Source organism: Gorilla gorilla, chromosome 5 (genome assembly GCF_029281585.2).
Source record: "Gorilla gorilla gorilla isolate KB3781 chromosome 5, NHGRI_mGorGor1-v2.1_pri, whole genome shotgun sequence".
NCBI lineage: Eukaryota > Metazoa > Chordata > Mammalia > Primates > Hominidae > Gorilla > Gorilla gorilla.
In genome coordinates, this window is record NC_073229.2 from 60,337,130 (window position 1) to 60,357,275 (window position 20,146).

The window sequence follows — 20,146 nt, forward strand, 5'->3', positions numbered from 1 at the left end:
AGCAGAGGTTTTCTTTTTTTTTTTTGAGACTTGCTCTGTCGCCCAGGCTGGAGTGCAGTGGCGCAATCTCGGCTCACTGCAAGCTCTGCCTCCCGGGTTCACGCCATTCTCCTGCCTCAGCCTCCCGAGTAGCTGGGACTACAGGCGCCCGCCACCACACCCGGCTAATTTTTTGTATTTTTAGTAGAGACGGGGTTTCACCGTTTTAGCCAGGATGGTCTCGATCTGCTGACCTCGTGATCCGCCCACCTCAGCCTCCCAAAGTGCTGGGATTACAGGCGTGAGCCACCATGCCCGGCCCAGAGGTTATCAACAAATCATGTTGGCTAGTCATTTCAGGGGGAAAAAAGTATTTCTTACTCTTTATTCACACACACAAAAAAATCCCAGATGAATTTAAATAGAGGAAATAAATCCATAAAGGTACTAGAAGGTAAACAGCATATAAACTTGTAAGAAAGATCTCTCTATATGAAATATAACTTTTAGTATCAAAAAGGAAAATATTGATAACTTTGACAATGTAAAAATGTAAAGCATTTCTTCAGGGGAAAAAATCATTAAAAAGTCAAAAGATAAACAAATCAGGGATAATATCCACCACATATATAATAGCCAGAGAGTTATTTAAAAAAAACTTATCTAAAGAGCATTAGCAAATCGGTAAGAAAAAGACCAACAGTTGACTTTGAAAAATGAGACTAGGGAATTTACTCATAGAAGAGCATGCTATTTATTGCTTTATAAATACATAGGAAGATAAAAGTTGCTTAACCTTGCTCATAATTAAGAAATAATAATTAAAACAAAAATGAAATACTATTTCATCTGTAAGATGAGCAAAGATTAAAAAGTGCCACAATTTTCAATATTGTCAAGAATATGGAGAAACAGTCATACTCACATACTTTTAGTGGGAGTGTAAATGGATATATTATCTTAGGAGAGGAAATTGGCTATATTTATCCGAACTTGTAATGCACATATCATTTGGACCAGAAATTTCACTTATCGAAACTTATGCTACAGATATATATTTGTATGTTCACGAAAGCATATATACAAGGTTTGTCGTGTTAGAGAGATCCCTTCAGGATTGACTCCCAGGAATAAATTCCTGAACACTGTTACACACGTGGTGTGGATTGAAGAATAGGCTTTACGAGATCAGGGTCAACAGGAGAAGGCCTACGACTCCCTTCAGCCCATTAACCACTGGACAGGTAGGCTGGAATCAAGTAGTTTACTGTATATGCAATATGGGGCTGTGTTTCATGGGAGGAACCCCATTCTTTGAAGGGCTCCCTTCTTTCAAGGCAAGCACAAGAACCACTTTATTTATTTATTTTATTGTATTATTTTATTTTTGAGACAGAGTCTCGCTCTGTGGCCCAGGCTGGAGTGCAATGGTGTGATCTTGGCTCACTGCAACCTCTGCCTCCTGGGTTCAACCAATTCTCGTGCCTCAGCCTCCCGAGTAGCTGGGATTACAGGTGTGAGCCACCACAATGGGCTAATTTTTGTATTTTTAGTAGGATGGGGTTTTACCATGTTGGCCAGGCTGGGCTGGAACTCCTGGCCTCAGGCAATCTGCCTGCCTGGCCCTCCCAAATTGCTGGGATTACAGGCGTGAGCCACCATGCCCAGCTAGAACCACTTTATCAATGGTGCCCAAACTTGGACATTGTGCCTGCCATCCATATACGGTACCAGCCAGAGCCAGGACTTATAAAGAGGCAAATGAGGCACTTGCCCCTGGTGCAAAATTTAAGGTGGCACTAAAAAACTCAGTAACCAAGATATTATATTTCAATGAAATAAGATTTGTGTGGGGGGGGGGGTGTTTGTTTTTGAGACAAGGTCTTGCTCTGTCACCCAGGTTGGAGTGCAGCAGCACAATCAGCTCACTGTAACCTCAAACTCTTGGACTCAAGGGATCCTTCTGCCTTAGCCTCTCAAGTAGCTGGGACTACGGATGCATGCCATTACACCTGGCTAATTTTTAATTTTTTGTAGAAACTGTGTCTTGCTTTGTTGCCCAGGCTTGTCTCAAACTCCTGGCCTCAAGTGATCCTCCTACCTAAGCCTCCCAAAGTGCTGGGATTACAGGTGTGAGCCACCATGCCCAACTCAATGAGGTATTTTTTTTAAATACAAATTAATGTAAAATCCAACAGGACTCTGTATGGCACAGTTGTTAATCCTGTCTTTATTCAAAAGCTTGCTATTTGTCCATCGTTAATTTTGTATTTATATCAATTTTTTTAAATAGCGCGTTAAAATATTACTTATCTTAATTACTGAGATTTTGGTGTCCTCTAAAATTTTGCATCTAAACATCCTAGTCTCAGCCCTTTGCCATTGTTTGCCTTGTTGTCTGGAGATGCCAGCTGACAGCATCTGGGTGAGGGAGGTGCTGGCTCTGCTGACAGTAATAAACTGCAGCCCTGGGTACTAGAAGAAAGTGAGGGAGGGGGAGCTCTGAGTCCTGGCTGGCTCATTGTCCAGACTACACAGAGGAAGCACTTTCATACAATCATTTCACCACAAGCGTGTTTACTGCAGCAATATTCAGATAGAAATGTGTTACAAATCGGAGCTCCAGTGGTGCAATCAGTTAGCGCACGTGGTACTTACACAGCAATACATGCAAAAAAGTGTTGAAAATAACCTAAATGATCATCAATAGGAACTAAGTTTTTTAAAAAATAATCATATGTATCTGTGAAAAAGAATAAACAAGATAAAAGTTGAAAAAAGCAAGGTATAGAACAATTCATAGAGTATGCCTCCATTTTCAAATTTTTAAGACATGATATATATTAGTGATATTATTTGTGTGTGTATGTTGTGTGTGTGTGTGTGTGTGTGTTTGTGTTTTGTTGTTGTTTTGAGGCAGAGTCTCACTCTGTTACCCAGGCTGGAGTGTAGTGGTGTGATCTTGGCTCACTGCAACCTCCGCTTCTTGGGTTCAAGAGGTTCTCATGCCACAGCTTCCAAGACGGGATCTCGCCATGTTGGCCAAGCTAGTCTTGAACTCCTGACCTCAAGTGATCCGTCTGCCTTGGCCTCCCAAAGTGCTGGGATTACAGGCTTGAGCCACCGCGCTCGGCCTAGTTATCATTATTGATACTAATTATTGATAACAGACAATCATTCAGTGCCTTCTAAATGCCAGACTCATTTAACCCCCATTAACACTCTATGAGACAGATACTATCATTATGCCCATTTTACAGATAAAGAAACTAAGATCCAGAGAGTTTAGTTAACTCTTCCAAGGTCACTCAGCTAGCAATTGGAGGAACCAGGATTTGAACATACATAAATATTTGTGTATATTCATGAATAGTTTATGGAAAGACATACCCAAGCAGGGCATAGTGGCTCATGCCTGTAATCCCAGAACTTTGGGAGGCCGAGGCGGGTGGATCACCTGAGGTCAGGAGTTCGAGACCAGCCTGGCCAACATGGTGAAACCCTGTCTCTACTAAAAATATAAAATTAGCTGGGCATGGTTGCGCATGCCTGTAATCCCAGCTACTCGGGAGGCTGAGGTAGGAGAATCGCTTGAACCCAGGAGGCAGAGGTTGCAGTGAGCCGAGATCGCGCCATTGCACTTCAGCATGGGCAACAAGAGTGAAACTCCATCTCAAAAACAAAACAAAAAAAGGAAAGACACACCCAAAACTCTTAATGGTGATTATCTCTGTACAATGGTACCGAAGGTCTAAGGTCTTTTAAATTGTTTGAATTCTCTTCTTACAGTTAGGGTTGCCAGATAAAATACAGGATGCCCACTTAAATTTGAATTTCAGAAAAAGAACAAATTGATTTTTAGTATAAGTACATCCCATGCAATACTTGGAACACACTTAAATAAAAAATTATTTGTTATGTCTCTTAAACCCAAATTTCACTGGGTGCCCTCTATTCGTATTTTCTAAATCTGACAACCCTACTTTTAGCTAGCCTTCATTTGGCGAGGCCAGCAATTCCCTTCACAGTGAAATATCCATTCTCCGGCAATGTGCCATAATCTGATAAAGCAGGATTTTAATAGGTGGCCTAATTCAGATACTGAAGTTATTCTGTACAACGATGACAAATTAATTAGGGGTAATTCAGAAACAACTGTGCTTGAAGCTCTGTCTTCCCTTGATTTTTTTGACTGAAAGGGATGTGCCATCAATCATGAGAAAATTCAGGCGCCCTCCAAGATGCAGTTTGGCTCTGCCTCTGCCCGCTAGAGGAATTCACCCTGGACCAGATAGAGGCTTTTGTTTTTCAAGCCCCCTACCACTAAAAAGCAGGCATAGATATTAATGGGCATCTTGGATCCACATTTGGGTATTAGATTATTAGAAGGGCATCAGAATTTGCATGCGGTCCGAACCAGCCACTGCCTCCGAAGCCTTGCAGACCACAGTGCCCGCTGACCTTCCTCTGGGTCCATATCACCAATCAGAATTTGAAGTGTGTCTCCTTAACTGCTGGTGACTGGAGCCTTCTGGGAATTCCTGAGGGAGGGGAAGGACTTAGCCTGTGGCTTCTAGTCCTGAGGATGCTCCCTGTGAATGTCAGTTACCAGCTGCTTATGGAAGCTAAGACAAGGGACATCAAGTACTTCGGGGTCCCAAGCTGTATAACGGGAATCGGTCACGTTCAAACAAAAGCTAGCTCCACTGCTGAAGAGGAACTCCGGAGATCGAAAAGCTCAGCCCCACGGAGGTTGGTCCCTCCTCCCGCACTGCAGAGGCCAGCCTGGGCAAGGGCGCCCCCTGCAGGCTCCCGGCATCGGTGCCGGAGAAGCACGGTGGACTCAGCTGCCGCCGGTTTTGTGGGTGGCTTTGCCTCCCTCACTTCTAAAACCTCCAGCGGTGGCGGTCCCCTTACACCCTGCCTGCGGGGGATACTTGGAGAGGAGAATGAGGGGATTCTTCCCAGTGGGCAGAACCAAAGGCAGTACCGATGACTTGAAGCTGGGCTCTAGAGAGCAAACAAGACTTTCCTGTATTCAAATTCCCAGGCAGTGATTTATGTTTAGGCCACTGGCTTGGCTGCCGGCTGTGGATTCCATTGACTGGTGGACAAAATTAAGCTCCTGGTTCCTCACGTGGATGCCATCAGATCCCTAGTGAAGAATCCCGTGGAACAAAGCTGTAGATGTTCTGATAAGATGAGAGAGGCAGACAAGTGGTCACATGAACAGAGAGACCGTGGAGGAGTGGATGCTGCCTTGGCCTGGGGGAGGACCCAAGGTATTTAGCAGTCCACGCACGTGCTACTCACATCAGCCCTGTGAGCTTATCCTTTCCCTACCCTTTTCTGTGCCTGGAGGCACCGGCCTAAAGGTAGGTTATATTTCACTGCTGCCCTCTCATCAGAGCCAAAACTATGTTGTCACAATTAATGTTGAATTCGGTAAAAGCCACCATTAAGGAGATGTACAGAAAAACAGCATTCCTGATTTCTTAGCATCTGATTTGTCAAGAATGGGTTTATAATCTGAATATAAAATGGCCCTTCCTACTTGCCCATCTCCTAAGCAGCAAGTAAAGGAGGGTGGAGGCATTGACTCCTCACTTTATAGCTGAGGATTTTCACTGACTCAGGAACATGCATGAGGAAGCCTACTGTTCTATCACAAGCCATTTACTCTCCTAATTGCTTCCAACATATAACTCCATGGTGACAGACCAAAGAGTGAGTAACAATAATGGGGACAGGTAAGGGTGCCATCAATAAATTGCCAAAACCCCAAGTACATCTGGTGATGCTACCTATGAAGGGATCTGATAAATACAAATAAGGAATTTTGAACTTTGCTTTGATAAATACAAGTGAAGGATTGGGACAAAGAGTGGGAAAAGAAGGGAAAACTAACAAGTAAACAAATGAGGCTAAACTAACAAGTAAACATATGAGTCTAAAAGGAAATTTCCCTCTACCTTTTAGGTTCTACATGATGATGGTGACCAATCTGATGAAAATTCACTAAGTAAACTGGGACAGGAACTTATAATTTCACAATTCACCAGAAAGATGAAAGTAAAAATGAAAACTCTTTTTAACTAAATGGTAGATAAATTATGAACAAACTATCCGGGAATCAAATCATAAAGGGGAAGAGGAGGGAGGCCGGGGAAGTACTGAATATGACCATAAACACAAATTTACTACATCAGTTAAGAGATCTTTGAATTTATTTTTTCCAGATCAGAGCAGTTTTTTGTTTGTTTGTTTGTTTGTTTTGAGACGAAGTCTTGCTCTGTCACCCAGGCTGGAGTGCAGTGGCATGATCTCAGCTCACTGCAATCTCCACCTCCTGGGCTCAAGCTATTCTCCTGCCTCAGCCTCCCAAGTAGCTGGGATTACAGGTACGCACTACCCCACACATCTAATTTTTGTGCATGTCTGTATTTTCCATAGAGACGTGGTTTCACCATGTTGGCCAGGCTGGTCTTGAACTCCTGACCTCAAGTGATCCACCCGCCTCAGCTTCCCAAAGTGCTAGGATCACAGGCATGAGCCATTGTGCCCAGCCTGATCCTGTTTCTTTTTGTAATGGCGCCTCCTAGTCAAGGGTCAGCCCTCAGTAAGCATGGGGTTATTCCCTCCAACAGGGAGCAGCACAAGCTACAACTCTAAGAGACTCCTCATGTAGCACTTGTGGACAGACTGAATCCAAAAGGAGCAGACTGGAATGTGTGTAGAGAATAGCCACACTCAATTAATGCTAATTAACACTCAGTTATTTGCAGACCATATAGGTGTGTAAACTCAACTGTGGAAGAGTACAACTATTAGCCATTGGCAAAAGCAATTGATGGAAACAAATGCCAATAAAAATTGGTGAGTAAAAATCCTAAATGGCTGGGCCGGGTGCGGTGGCTCGCGCCTGTAATCCCAGCACTTTGGGAGGCTGAGGCGGGTGGATCACAAGGTCAGGAGATCAAGACAAACCTGGCTAACACGGTGAAACCCCATCTCTACTAAAAAAATATACAAAAAATTAGCCGGGTGTGGTGGCAGGCGCCTGTAGTCCCAGCTACTCGGGAGGCTGAGGCAGGAGAATGGCGTGAACCTGGGAAGCAGAACTTGCAGTGAGCCGAGATTGTGCCACTGCACTCCAGCCTGGGCGACAGAGTGAGACTCTGTCTCAAAAAAAAAAAAAAAAAATGACTGGGTATCAATTTTTAAGTACACTACTGCCCTTTCAATAGTTTTAAAAAATGAACACATTTATCACTTGTCTACGGTAAGTTTGTTTAACTGACTCAGCTTGGGAGCCTGGGAATTCTGTTCCTGCAGATTCTGACAGTGGGTGCCGTACTGGATTACTTTTCTAACAGTGAGAAAAGATAGGACAATTTTACCATCCAGGCAAAAGACCAAGTATCTTCTCTGAGAAATCTGACTAGACTAAGAGGAAAGATCAAAAGATATTGGCACTATAGATTTCCTGATGAAACATCCCAGACAGATCACCCCACAAAACATTCAGAAATTGATAAGCTCTACCCATGATTTCAGAGCATTTCATCAGGTTCTTAGTCTCTCATTCTTAAAAATGAACCAACAACAACAGATTGCAGTCTCTGATGTGAAAGATAGAGACCAAAACTAACAGAAAAAAAAAGAAACCTGGATAAAACAGAAACTTTACAGGAGGGAGGGAAATTTTAACAATACAACAACAACAACAACACAAAAAAATCTCCACACCTATATTGGAAATCCTCAGATAAGATATTGAAACCTCAAAATAAGAAAAATATGTTGTTTCAGAAAATAGTCAAGAAAAAAACTGAGTCCTTGGAAATTAAAAATGGAAAGAAAAACTCATTAAAAGGATTGACGATAGAGTCCAGGATATCTCCCAGAAAAAAGAGACCAAGAGGTGGAAATAGAAGACAAAAGATAAGAAAAAGAGAAGACTAGCCTGGGAGTTCCAGGAAGAGAGAAAAGCAGATAACATTATTTTTAAAATTAATTCTCTAAAATTTCCGTAAACTTAGAAACACAGGTTTTCAGATTGAAAGGGCCCACTTGATACCCATAACCAATAGATAGAAATTAACTCACGTCAAGTCACGTTATCATGAAATTTCAGAACTCTATGGATAAAAAGATCCTTTACGTTTCCAGAGATAGAAAAATAGATCAGAAATAAAAGATCAGAAATCAGAATGTCTTTAGATTTCTCAGTAGCAATACTGGAAGCTAGAAGACAATTGGGAAATGCCTTCAAAATTCTGGAGGAAAATTATTTTCAACCTAGAATTCTATACTCAGGCAAACTATCAATCAAGTGGGAGAATAGAATAAAAATCATTGCATGATTACAATAAATTCAAAAATGAATTTCTTATGCAACCTTTCTTGGGAAGCTATTGGAGTATATGACTCACCAAAAGGAGGATGAATTCAAGAATGAAGACACTAAGGAGACATAGGATCCAGTAAAGGAAAGCTTCAACACAGGAGGGATGAAAGGAATCTTAAGGATATGGAGACTGGAAATTCCAAAGTGAAAGTGAAAAGAGCTTTGAGAATGTCAGCTGTGTACCAGGCAGGAGTGGATCCAGGTCTTGTGGGGCCTGAAGCTTATGCAGTTTGAGGGTCCTCTTCTTAAAAGTAAAATACAAAATTGTAAATACAAAATTACGTATAAAAATGAATATTTATTTACAATGAGAAATCACAACAAAAATTTTAAAAGCTAACAAAAATACCACAGACATCACAAAATCTAGAAAAATTATTATTTTTTTGTTTCGAGACAGAGTTTTGCTCTTGTTGCCCAGGCTAGAGTACAATGGCGTGATCTCAGCTCACTGCAACCTCTGCCTCCTGGGTTCAAGCAATTCTCCTAGCTCAGCCTCCCGAGTAGCTGGGATTACACGCCCAGCTAATTTTTTGTATTTTTAGTAGAGACGGGGTTTCTCCATGTTGGCCAGGCTGGTCTTGAACGCCTGACCTCAGGTGATCCGCCCACTTTGGCCTCCCAAAGTGCTGGGATTACAGGCGTGAGTCACCGCGCCCGGCCAAAAGATAGAATTTTTAAATGAATTAACTGCTTGATCCCTGTCTATAATACTTTTTTCCTTTACTTTTCAGCTATATACTTTTCCTCCAACAGTGTTTCATGAAAATGTTCAAACCTATACAAAAGTTAAAAGAACTTTACAGTGAACACCATATACCTGTCATCTAAATTCTACACTTAACATTTTGCTGGCGGGGCATGGTGGCTCACACCTGTAAGGCCAAGGCAGGTGGACTGCTCGAGCGCAGGAGTTTGAGACCAGCCTGGGCAACATGGTGAGACCCCGTCTCTACTAAAAATACAAAAATTAGCCGGATGTGCTGGCATGCACCAGCAGCCCCAGCTACCTGGGAGGCTGAGGTGGGAGGATGGCTTGAGCCCAGGAGGTGGAGGTTGCAGTGAGCCGAGATGGTGCCACTGCACTCCCACCTGGGCAACAGAGCCAGACCCTGTCTCAAAAAAAAAAAAAATAAGTATAGCAAAATGTTTTGTTGTTGTTATTGTTGAGACAGGGTCTGGCTATACTGCCCAGGCTCAAGTGCAGTGGCACGATCTCAACTGGGCTCAAGCCATCTTCCCACCTTAGCCTCCATAGTAGCTGGGACTACAGGCGCACCTTCGTGGTGCATATTCACCCTTGCACCCAGGGTGAATTACGACAGTAAGAGGTGTGAATATTTCTGGAAGCAATTCCTACTGGAATGGCTGACAATAACCCAACTTTACATAGCTGTGACTGTGAACTACATAAATAATCTAACTAAACCCATGCTAATAGATCTCCTATTTATTTCCCATTGGTCTGATCCCGAAACAGCAATGTGAGAGGAAATGTGACTGAGGAAAAGCTGGACAGGAAAGAGACAGCAGTTTAGCTAATCACAGTTAAAATATCTTATTTTGCAAATTTTAGGAAACTTATGACCATATGAATTCATTGCTGAGGCCAGTGAGGGCCCCTGAAGCTTAAGCTTTACTAGTTTCATGGGAAATCTACCTCTGGAACTAGGCCAACAGGGTAACCAATCCATTTTGGAGTAGATAGAAAACTCCAGGAGAGATCTCTACAAGACTGGGGAGAAAAAATGGCCGGGCACGGTGGCTCACGCCTGTAATCCCAGCTACTGGGGAGGCTGAGGCACAAGAACTGCTTGAACTCGGGAGGCGGAGGTTGCAGTGAGTCGAGATGGCACCATTGCACTACAGCCTGGGTGACAGAGCAAGACTGTTGAAAAAAAAAGAAAAAACGAAGGAAGGAAGGAAGGAAGGAAGGAAGGAAGGAAGGAAGGAAAGAAAAGATTTAAAAAAAAATTTTTTTTGAGACAAGGTCTCGCTCTGTCACTCAGACTGGAGTGCAGTGGAGCAATCTCAGCTCTTGCAACCTCTGCCTCCCAGGCTCAAGTGATCCTCCCACCTAAGTCTCCCGAGTAGCTGGGACCACAGGTGTACACCACCATGCTCCGCTAATTTTTTAAGGTTTCTGTAGAGACAAAGTGTCACTATATTGCCCAGGCTGGTCTCGAACTCCTGGCCTCAAGAAATCCTCCGGCCTTGGGCTCCCAGAGTGCTGGGATTACAGGCATGAGCCACCACGCCCAGCCCGAGATAAAATTTATAGACCACTGGATGTGTCTCAGTACAATAGGAGATTTAGACAATTGACAATTCGAAGTTCAGTCCCAGGAGATAATTTATATCAGCAACAACAGGTACAGAAAACATAAAATGTTCTTCAGAATCTTTTTAGTTTATATTTATTTATATAATGTATTTTGTTAACTTTTTTATTGTCTGAGGGCTCTTTGTATACCAGAGCTTTATAATATTCCCACTAGAGACTAAAGGAAACCCACTCTCAGTACTTCCCAATGAGAAGAAAAAAGTTGCAATTGGCTGTCACCAAAGCCAATGTCCCTATAAAAGAGGGAGATGGGTAACCTTGTCCCCAAGAAAAGCAGAGTGTATGCCTACAGAGTTTAACCACGGATACAACTATCTTGGTGTTGAGAGGTGACAACCTCCTAGCAGCCCTCGCTCGCTCTCGGCGCCTCCTCGGCCTCTGCGTCCGCTCTGGCCGCGCTCGAGGAGCCCTTCAGCCCGCCGCTGCGCTGTGAGGGCCCCTCTCTGGGGCTGGCCGAGGCCGGAGCCGGCTCCCTCTGCTCACTGGGAAGTGTGAAAAGAGAGGCGCGGGCGGGAGCTAGGGCTGCGCGCGGGCTCCGCAAGTCCCGCACTCTGCGCGGCGGGCCGGCGCCTACTGGGGTACGAGCTCCCTCTGGGCTGCCGGAGTGCCCGGCTAGGTGCCCCAAAATCCCGCAGCTAGTGCCAGTGTCAAGTGAAGCCGGCTAGGCTTCTGGGATATTGGGGACTTGGAGAACTTCTCTGTCTAGCTAAAGGATTGTAAACGCACCAATCAGCACTCTCTGTCTAGCTAAAGGTTTGTAAACGCACCAATCAGCACTCTGTCAAAACGGACCAATCAGCTCTCTGAAAAATGGACCAATCAGCAGGATGTGGGTGGGGCCAGATAAGGGAATAAACGCAGGCCACCAGTGCCAGCAGCAGCAACCTGATCAGGTACTCTTGTGTGTTGTGGGGGTGCTTTGTTCTTTTGCTCTTTGCAGTAAATGTTGGTGCTGCTCCGTCTTTGGGTCTGTGCTGCTTTTGAGAGCTGTAACACTCACTGTGAAGGTCTGCAGCTTTGCTCATGAAGCTAGCGAGATCACGAACCTGCCAGAAGGAAGAAACTCCAGACACATCTGAAGGAACAAACTCTGGACACACCATCTTTAAGAACTGTAACACTCACTGCAAGGGTTTGAGGCTTCATTCTTGAAGTCAGTGAGACCGAGAACCCACCAATTCTGGACACAGTGTGACACTCGTGAGATAGATCTATGTCCAATGTTTTGAAAGAATTCCAGGACATGAAAGTTCTCAATCTTTTACCCATGGCCTTTAAGATAAACCCGGCTAGACAGGGTGGCTTTTGCCTCTAGTCCCAACACTTTGGGAGGCCAAGGCAGTGGATTGCTGGAGGTCAGGAGACCAAGACCATCCTGGCCAACATCATGAAACCCTGTCTCTACTAAAAATACAAAAATTTAGCATGCATGGTGGTGGGCATCTGTAATCTCAGCTACTTGGGTGGCTTGGGGCCAAAGAATTGCTTGAACCCGGGAGGTAGAGGTTGCAGTGAGCCAAGATTGCACCACAGCACTCTAGCCTGGGCAACAGAGCAAGCTGGAAGAGAGAGAGAAAGAGAGAAGGAAGGAAGGAGAGGAGAAGAGAAACCCAACTAATTAGTTTAGGACCAGTCCAGAAGAAGGGAGACTGGGTTTTGGCCTAATATACACAAGCTTGGTTATTTTAATTAGGAAATACATAATTTGCCTAGAAGTAGGCCTGTAGGGGGAACGGCCTGTCTTGGGACGAACAGGAGCCTTGGAGTTGGTGAGACCAGATTTCAAATGCCAGTTGAGCTGCTGATCTCACAATGCAACTGAATTGATTAGCTACTGGTACATACAAAATCACCTCAAAGTTTAGTGGCTTAAAACAACAAGCATTTATTTAGATTACAATTCTGCAGGTCAGCAATTTAGGCCAGTGTTCCTGGTCTCCCTGGCCTCTCTCACATGCCTCTGAGGCAGGAGAATAGGGTCTGGAGGTAGAGAACCTAAGGCAGATTCACACTGACTTCCTAGAACTAAATCAAAAGGAAAACCTCAGTTGCAGTGAGCTGAGATGGTACCACTGTACTCCAGCCTGGGTGAACCCCAACTTTCCACACCCAAGTAACAAATGATCAGAGGCTACTCCCTTTGCAAGCCTCTCCTCCCCACTACCCCACCCTGTTTTCTGCCTGGCAGATGAAAAACTGAAAGTACCTCTGATTGGTCCCCTCCTGGAACCAATCAGGCTGGTCAAGGGCCAAGTCTTCATTTGCATAGAAGTATAACTTTGTAACTTCAGCCTCTGGTTGGTCACTTTTCGCAACCAATCAGACATTTGCATAGGGTGTAACTTGGCAACTTCAATCTCTGGTTGCATTTACCTAGGGTGTATACCAAGTAACCAATGGGAAACCTCCAGAGGGTATTTAAACCCCAGAAAATTCTGTAACCAAGCCCTTCAGCTGCTTGCTCTCGCTGCTCCCACCCTATGGAGTGTGATTTTTTGTTTCAATAAATCTGTTTTTGTTGCTTCATTCTTGCTTTGTGTATTTTGTCCAGTTCTTTGTTCAAAGCACCAAGAACCCGGACACTCTCTACCGGTAACACCTTAAGCTATCCACAGGTCAGCTAAATGACTTTGCTTTTGGGAGTTGGCTGGCTGTCAGCTAGATGCCTCTGTTCTCTTCCATATGATCTCTCATCCCCAAGTGGGCTATCCTGGACTTGTTCACATGGAGAAAGCAAGGGGAGTCCTAGAGAGGGTTGAAGCGTCCAAGGCCATATTTAGGGATCTAGGTTTAGAACTGTATACTGTCATTTCTGCCACATTGTATTCACTAAAGCAATCATAAGGCCAGCCCAGATTCAAGGGGTGGTAAAACAGTTCCCACTTCTTGATAGAAAGAGTGGCTGAGTCACATTACAAAGGGAGTGGAGACAGGAATGTCGTTAATTAGAGTCATAAAACTGCAATCTACCATGGTGACTTTGGCCAAGTTACTTTGCCTTTATGAGTCTCAGTTTCTTTTTTCTTTTTTTTTCTTTTTTTTTGAGACAGAGTCTCACTCTGTCACCCAGGCTGGAGTGCAGTGGCACGATCTTGGGCTCACTGCAACCTCCGCCTCCTGAGTTCAAGTGATTCTCCTGCCTCAGCCTCCCGAGTAGTGGAATTACAGGCACCCGCCACCATTTCTGTATTTTTAGCAGAGACAGGGTTTCACCATGTTGATCAGGCTGGTCTTGAACTCCTGACTTCAAGTGATGCACCTGCCTTGGCCTCCCAAAGTGCTGGGATTACAGGCCTGAGCCACCACGCCCAGCCTATTTCATGAAGTCTTAACTGAAAATAATAACACATATCTTAAACAATTTTACTAAGGAATAGGAATAATATACCTATGCCTATTACTAGTGAGCATAGCATTTATTAGTTTATCTGAAACTTATTGGCTAAAAGTTGCAGCTATCTTATTGTTCTTGATTCAAGTCAAGTTCATTTCACCCTCAGGGCCTTTGCAGTTGCTGTTTCTTTTTGCCTGGAATGCTCTCATTTCAGATTTTCACATGATGGGTTCTTCTCACTCAGTACTCAGCTCAACTCCCCACTTCTCATGCACACCTCGCTGACCAACCTATCTAATGCCCTTACCTCCATTTTCACCTTCACCTTCTGTATAATATTTATTGCCTTTTAACACTTGTCAATATCTAAAAATTATATAGTATATTCTTTAGCTTACTTTTTTATTTTTGAGACAGGGTCTTGCTTTGTTGCCCAGGCTGTAGTGCAGTGGCATGATCCTGACTCACTGCAACCTCCGCCTCCTGGGCTCAAGCAATCCCCCCACCTCAGCCTCCTGAGTAGCTGGGGCTACAAGTGTGTGCCACCATGCCTGGCTAATGTTTGCATTTTTTGTAGAGACAGGGTTTCACTGTGTTGCCCAGGCTGGTCTCGAACTCCTGAATTCAAGCAATCCTCTTACTTTGGCCTTCCAAAATGCTGCGATTATTCAGGCATGAGCCACCACACCCAGCCCAGCTTATTTTTTTATTGCTTGTCTCTCCCACTAAAATGCAAGCTCTGTGAAAGCAGTAGCCTTGCCTGTTATGTTTACTGATGTATATCCCAGAAACAAAAGTGTAATTGGTACTTAGCAGGAGTGTAAAAATATTTGTTCAATTAATTTCTTAGCTAATTGATGGATGAATAAATATGGCACTAGGTTGGGCTCTGAGGAAATGGCATATAGATTGGTTACTTTTGTAGGGGGAGAAATAGGAGGTTGAGTAAAGATTTGAAGTTTGAGAACATAACTAGGTCCAGTGAGAGGCCACAGTAGAGAGCCTTACGCAGAGAGGGGGCTCTGAATGCCTGTGAGTGACAAGGGGTAGCCAAATAGGCCTTTTTCATAGTCCTGTAGACTGTGAGCCTCACTCTGCACCTTTTGCCCTTTTATCATTTACATTATTCCTTTTGACTTAGCACATTCCTTGTAGGAATTTATCCATTGGCTATACTTAAAAAGATTTTGGCAAGCTATATGAACAAGGGATTTCATTCGATTTGTTTGTTTGTTTGTTTGTTTGAGACAGAGTCTCACTCTGTCATCCAGGCTGGAGTGTAGCGGGATCTTGGCTCACTGTAGCCTTGACCTCCTGGACTCAAGTGATCCTCCTGCCTCAGCCTCCCATGCAGCTGGGACCACACATGTGAATCGCCACAACTGACTAATTTTTTTATATTTTGTAGAGACAGGGTCTCACTTTGTTGCCCAGGCTTGTCTTGAACTGTTAGGCTCAAGTGATTGTCCCATCTTGGGCTCCTGAAGTGTTGGGATTACAGGTGTGAGCCACTGCACCTGGCCAAAAGGAACATTTAAGAACAAAAAAGTTCTCTTAGAAATTTAAATTGTGAAAACTCTGAATAAGAGGAGTCCCAGAGAGAACAAATAAAATAAATGGGAAGAAGTTATCAAGGAATAATTTCAAAAAAATTTCCAAGAACTGGACATGAGTGTCCAGATGGAAAGAGCCCTTCCATAGCCAGCACAATGGTTTTGAGTAGAAATAACGTTATGGCAAGTCATTGAGAAATTTTAGAGCAACAGGAACAAAGAAAGAATCCTATACTTCCAGGAGAAAACACAAAGACTCCAGAATCAGAATGGCACTGGATGCCTTATCCTTTAAAATGTTCATATAAGATTATGTTTATTATATTTTCACCCAATATTTCTAGGTATTTGTGTTGAGAATGGTGGTGCCATATTTCCTGAATAGCTAAAATGTGAGTTCCATGAAGGCAGGGATCCCCTTTTTTCACACATGTATCCATGTTCCTAGAACAATGTCTGAAATGTATTGAGTACTCCATAAATAGTTGTTAAATGAATAAATAAAACAGAAACTCATATTGATGTTTTACCCAATAATGATTCTTTTCTTTCTTTTTTTTTTTTTTTTTTGAGACGGAGTTTCGCTCTTGTCACCCAGGCTGGAGTGTAATGGCGTGATCTTGACTCACTGCAACCTCCACCTCCCAGGTTCAAGCAATTCTGCTGCCTCAGCCTCCCAAGTAGCTGGGATTCAGGTGCCTGCCACCACGCCCAGCTAATTTTTGTATTTTTAGTAGAGCAGGGTTTCACCATGTTGGACAGACTGCTCTTCAACTCCTGACCTCAGGCTATCTGCCCGCCTCGGCCTCCCAAAGTGCTGAGATTACAGGCATGAGCAACCGTGCCTGGCCTGCATCATAATGTATTTAACCTTATTGATGAACTCAGTGTTTCTTTCCAATGCTTCAGGTGATTTAAATAATACTGAATTATGGCCAAGAGCCGTGGCTCACACCTGTGATCCCAGCACTTTGGGAGGCCAATGAGGGCGGATGACTTGAGGTCAGGAGTTCCAGACCAGCCTGGCCAACATGGTGAAGCCCTGTCTCTACTGAAAAAAAAAAACACAAAAATTAGTTAATTAGTTGGGTGTGGTGGCAGGTGGCTGTAATCCCAGCTACTCAGGAGGCTGAGACAGAAGAATCACTTGAACCTGGGAAGTGGAGGTTGGCGTGAGCTGAGATCATGCCACCCCACTCCAGCCTGTACGACAGAATGAGACTCTCTATTTCAAAAAAGAAAAAAAAAAAAGAAAGAAAAAAAATTGAGTGAAATTCCTTGGTGACAGAGTGAAACTTTGTCTCAAAAACAAACAAACAAACAAAAACTCCTTTTCCCTAGCCTCCTGTACTTCTTTCTTGGATATAAAATCTTTGCTTATCTCCTCCAGTGATTTCAATAACATTTGTAAAAGTTCTTTCCAACTTTCTGACTTGTGTCTGTTTCTTCCTTTATCATTTTTGTTTTAGTCTCTCTTCCATAGGCTTTGCTCAAGTATCTGTACACAACTGCCTGTCTATTCATATTTAAGAATGACTTACTAAAAATATGATTAGAAGTTTTATGCATGGGTGGGGTGAACTGACTATACCATTTTGTTGGGGTCTTATCCTCTACAGAATTTTTTTTTTTTTTTTTTGAGATGGAGTTTCACTCTTGTTACCCAGGCTGGAGTGTAGTGGCACAATCTCGGCTCACTGCAACCTCCACCTCCTGGATTCAAGCGACTCTCATGCTTCAATCTCCCGAGTAGCTGGGATTACAGGTGCCCACCACCATGCCCAGCTTTTTTTGTATTTTTAGTAGAGACAGGGTTTCATCATGTTGGCCAGGCTGGTCTTGAACTCTTGACCTCAGGTGATCCACCCGCCTCGGCCTCCCAAAGTGCTGGGATTACAGGCGTGACCTCTACAGATTTTTTTGGTGGTGAGATAATCTACCCCTCTGGAGAAGACCCTCCCAAACTCTTGCCTGGGAGGTATAAGCCTGGCCACTAAGGTTCTCAGAGCCAAATGGGGAAATAAGCTAGGTTATCCCTGTTCACTATGTAGACTTTGATTCATCTCTCTTGAATGCAGTGCGGTATCCCTGTCCTCAGCTGTGTCTGGTGTCTCCCAGTCAAAAGGCCCTCAAGTGTAGTCACTCTAGAGGATAAAGCTCCAGTCTTCTTCCAGAGTAGGAAATGAGATCTAACTTCTTGCTATACAGACTTTCAAACAATAAGCTTGCTTTTAGCATTGTCTTCACCCACTTTCAGAGTTACACGGTGCCTCAAATTTTTAAGTCTTTCAGGGTACTGCATATTAATTAGCTTGACTCAGTGTCTCTACTGCTAGCGGAGGTTTCAGCATTCTCTCAGTTACTTCTCAACTACTTGCTTTCCACCAAATTTTGGTGCTGTCATCCTCTCTTCTTTTCTTTTTTTCTCCCTTTACTGTCATGAGGTATTCAATCTGCCACATTTAACTGGAAGTTGGGGCTTAGCTTTTAATGCCCCCATGGGAACAGAAAACAAGACCCTGGGTCAAAGAAACATTGGAATTGCAACTGAGATCCCCTACATAAAGCCAGGGCTTTCAAAGGAATGTCGTATCATTGAAAGGGTAGACTAGAAAAAAACCCACCAACTGGCATACAAAAATGACAAAGAAGCTCTTTACCTTGACTCTGAGTAGGAAAAAGAACTCTCCTTAAAAATTCATAGACAGGCCGGGCACTGTGGTTCACACCTGTAATCCCAGCACTTTAGGAGGCTGAGGTGGGTGGAACACCTGAGGTCAGGAGTTCGAGACCAGCCTGACCAACATGGTGAAACCCTGTCTCTACTAAAAATACAAAAATTAGTCAGGCATGATGGCGCATGCCTATAATCCCAGCTACTTAGAAGGTAGCTATGCTCACCACTATACCACCAACACATCTAATCCCAGCTACCTAGGAGGCTGAGGTAGGAGAATTGCTTGAATCCGGGAGGCAGAGGTTGCAGTGAGTCAAGATTGCACCATTGCACTCCAGCCTGGGCAACACCATTGCACTCCAGCCTGGGCAACAAAGTGAGACTCTGTCTCAAAAAAACAAAAATTATAGACAGAGAAATGGCACACAACTGAATTAATACTATTAGGGAATCTTCAAGCCTAGAAACTGATGTACAATTGGTCCTAGATACAGGATACTCCTAGAGTGCCTGGTCCTGAGTATACGATGTTTTCTAGGTTGTCTGGCCTTGCAGAAGCAAATGAAAAAGTATTTTGAAAGTATTAATACATGGAGAGTCCCACCGCTAATGCTACTAATGCTAAGTGAAGATGATCTCCAAATTCATAATTATGACACACAAGTGAAACAATTTTTTTTTTTTGAGTCAGGCTCTCATTCTTTCACCCAGGTTAGAGTTCAGTGATACAGTCATAGCTCACTACAGGCTTGAACTCCTAGGCTCAAGTGATCTTTCCTGTCTCAGCCTCCCAAAGTAGCTAGGACTACAGACATGGGCCACCATGTTTGGCTAATTTTTAAATTTTTTTTGTAGAGATGGGGTCTTGCTATGTTGCCCAGGCTGGTCTCAAACTCCTGGCCTCAAGTTATCCTCCAATCTTGGCTTCCCAAAGTTTTGGTATTACAGGTGTGAGCCACAATGCTCGGCCTGAAACAAATAATGTTAGGAAGCAAATAATGTTAAGAACAGAAATTGCCTTTACAGTCTATTAATGACTTAAATTCTATGTTAGGACAGCTCAAGAGATGTTGTTTTTGCTTCTAGGCTGGGACAATCCCAGTTTTCTTCCAAGTTGACTCTGTCCTGAGTGGATCAGTGTAAGGAAGTTGGGCAAAAAAAGAAAAATACATAGAAGAATATTTCAAGATATCTCATTATAAATATCTGTACAGATAGGTGCATACTTTTTTCTGGACAGACTCATAAGACAGTGTTAAAAATGATTTTCTTTGGGGAGAGGGACTTGGGGTAAGAGGAATAGGAAGTTTTCAATTTTCCTTTTTTAAAACATTCCCTTTGAGTTTGAATTTCTGATGTTTTATATATATATATATATAACTTTTAAAAAGTGATAACAAGGCTTAATTGTATTGTGAGGTTACAGGGATACAGACAGTTTCTTATTTCCTTTTTTAAAAAACTGGTTAATATCATAGTATTGGTTTATAAAAAATCCCAAAACAACATAAACATAAACATGTCCTAAACCTGGTCTGGCTCAGAACTTTTCCCCCCTATATGTAATTTACAACCTACTTCTGGGAATAAATTAACACACTTGACAAAAGGTATAAACAATTTTCTGACAAACTCTAGAGATTGAAGACTTGTAAGAAACCCAGTCACCCAGCTGTCAGTCAAGAGTCTAATTACGTTTAACTAAACATAGTTTTCTTTGATAGCTAGTCTAACAATGTTTACCTATTTCTTTTTTTTTTTTCTTTTTTGATACAGGGTCTCAGCTGTGTCACGCAGGCTGGAGTGCAGTGGGCTGATCACAGCTCACGATGGCCTCAACTGCCTGGGC